Source organism: Vigna umbellata, chromosome 4 (assembly GCF_029865625.1).
Source record: "Vigna umbellata cultivar VRB3 chromosome 4, Vumbellata_1.0, whole genome shotgun sequence".
NCBI lineage: Eukaryota > Viridiplantae > Streptophyta > Magnoliopsida > Fabales > Fabaceae > Vigna > Vigna umbellata.
In genome coordinates, this window is record NC_142168.1 from 55,807,829 (window position 1) to 55,810,771 (window position 2,943).

Below are 2,943 nucleotides of genomic sequence, written 5' to 3' on the forward strand. Positions count from 1 at the left end.
CGACCCAACAAGGTTCAATGGAAGGGCTACGCCAGATAAAGCGGATGCTTGGATCAAGGACATTGAGAAGATCTTTCATGTAATCAAATGCACAGATGAGGAAAAATTAGATTACGCAACCTTCATACTGAAAGAGGAAGCAGAGTACTGGTGAGATGGTATGAAACGACTGATGGAATCTGATGAAGAGGCTATTACTTGGAACAGTTTCAAGGACAAGTTTTTGGAAAAGTACTTCCCGACTAGTGCCAAGATCGAAAGGGAGCAAGAGTTCTTGGCCTTGCGTCAAAGTGGGATGTCAGTGCAAGAATACATCGACAGGTTTGAGTATCTTATCCGTTTTTATAGTCAGCACATGACGGAAGGGTGGAAGTGTCAAAGATTTGAGCAGGGTCTGAGGTATGACCTGAGGAGAATGATTGTACCTCTTGAAATCAAGAAGTTTCCAGCCTTAGTTGAGAAGACAAAAAAGGTGGAGTTACTGGAAATGAACCGAAACCGAGTTGACAAGACTCAGAAGGACAAGTTTATTAGAGGAAAGCCATGGAAGAAGCCATATCAGCGACCCCAACCGCTTTTGCGAACAGCTGTGAAATGTTTTGAATGCGGTGGTGCGCACTACAAGAAGGATTGTCCTAAGCTCTCTGGAGTGAAGGTTGAAGAGAAGAGGTGCTTTGTGTGTAACAAGCCAGGACATTTCGCTCATGTTTGTCCTGAGAAGAAGATAGCATATGCACCACAACAACCAAGTTCTTCAGGCGTGAAGCCCAAGATAGCTGGAAGAGTTTTCGCTTTGACCGGTGAAGAGGCTGCAAAGCCAGGTAATCTCATCCTTGACACATGTCTTTTGTTTGGTAAATGTGTGCATGTATTGTTTGATTCCGGAGCTACGCACTCCTTTGTTTCTTCTACTTGTTTGAAAGACTTCAGTATACCGGTGAGTAATCTAAGGTATGAATTGATGGTTTCTACACCAACATCGGGTCAGATCTCAACCAGTTCAATCTGTGTTGGATGCCCGATTGTAGTCTACGGACGCAAGTTCAAAGTGAACTTGATCTCCTTACCTCTCGAAGGCTTAGATGTAATTCTGGGAATGGATTGGTTGACCTCCAATCACGTTCTTCTTGACTGTGGACAACAACGATTGGTTTTTCCAGACTCGGATGGTTTAGAACTGATCTCAACCAAAGAAGTTCTAAAGGATGTTAGTGATGGGGCCATGTGTTTTGTGCTGGTAGCTCAAGAGCAGAAACATTTTAAGGTTCAGACGACGGGTATTCCGGTAGTGGAAGAGTTCGAGGATGTCTTTCCAGATGAAGTACTAGGGTTGCCGCCGAGCAGGGAAGTGGAGTTCTCTATAGACTTGGTACCAGGAGCTGGACCAGTGTCTATGGCTCCGTATAGGATGGCTCCGACAGAGCTAGCTGAGCTGAAGAGACAAATTGAGGATCTACTAGAGAAGAAGTTTATCAGGCCGAGTGTGTCACCATGGGGAGCTCCAGTCTTGTTAGTAAAGAAGAAAGATGGTAGTTCAAGGTTGTGCATTGACTATCGACAGCTGAACAAGTTGACGATTAAGAACAAGTACCCACTGCCAAGAATTGATGACTTGTTGGATCAGTTGCGAGGAGCTGGTGTGTTTTCAAAGATTGACCTGAGGTCTGGTTACCATCAGATCTTGGTCAAGCCAGAGGATAGTCAGAAGACGGCTTTCAGGTCACGTTATGGTCACTACGAGTATGTGGTGATGCCGTTTGGAGTGACCAATGCTCCTGCTATATTCATGGATTACATGAATCGAATATTTCGACCGTGGCTAGATAAATTCGTTGTTGTGTTCATAGACGATATTCTTATATATTCAAGGGATCGTGAAGAACATGCTGAACATTTGAGGATTGTGTTGGAAACTCTTAGGAAGCATCAATTGTTTGGGAAATTATCTAAATGTGAATTTTGGTTGGAGGAAATACAATTCCTTGGCCACGTGATTTCTGCCAAAGGAATTTCTGTAGATCCAACGAAGGTGGAGGCAGTGCTAAAGTGGGAACGTCCAAAGACGGTTTCAGAAGTAAGAAGTTTTGTGGGCCTAGCTGGTTACTACAGGAAGTTCGTCGAAGGTTTCTCCAAGATAGTGGGTCCTTTGACGCAATTGACTCGTAAAGAACAACCTTTCTTATGGACCGACAAGTGTGAAACAAATTTTGAAGAGATGAAGAAACGGTTGACAAGTGCTCCAGTATTAGCAGTTCCTGATACTTCTAAAGTTTTTGAAGTGTTTTGTGATGCCTCATACCATGGGCTCGGTTGTGTATTGATGCAGGAGAAGCGACCAGTAGCTTATGCATCGAGACAGTTGAAGGTACATGAAAGGAACTATCCGACGCACGACATCGAGTTAGCGGCTGTGGTTTTTGCTTTGAAGACTTGGAGGCATTATTTGTACGGATCACATTTTCAAATCTTTAGTGATCACAAGAGTTTGAAGTATCTCTTCGATCAGAAGGAGTTGAACATGAGGCAGAGAAGATGGATGGAGTATTTGAAGGACTTTAATTTTGAGTTACAGTACCATCCAGGGAAGGCAAATGTTGTAGCCGATGCTTTGAGTAGGAAGCGAATGCATATGTCAGCTTTGATGGTGAAGGAGTTTGAGTTAATAGAGAAGTTCAGAGATATGAACTTGGGATTGAAGTTGAGCCAAGATCACCTTTGGTGTTGTCATTTAAAGATCACAAATGATTTCTTGGAAAAGATCAAAGTGGGACAAAAGGAAGACACATGTCTACAAGATACGGTGGAATTGTTGGGAACGAATCAAGCTAAAGACTTCAATTTGGGATTAGATGGTATTATTCGTTTTAAAAATAGAGTCTGCATTCCAGCAAAGGATGAGTTGAAGAAGATGATTCTAGAAGAAGGACACAAGAGTCGTCTTAG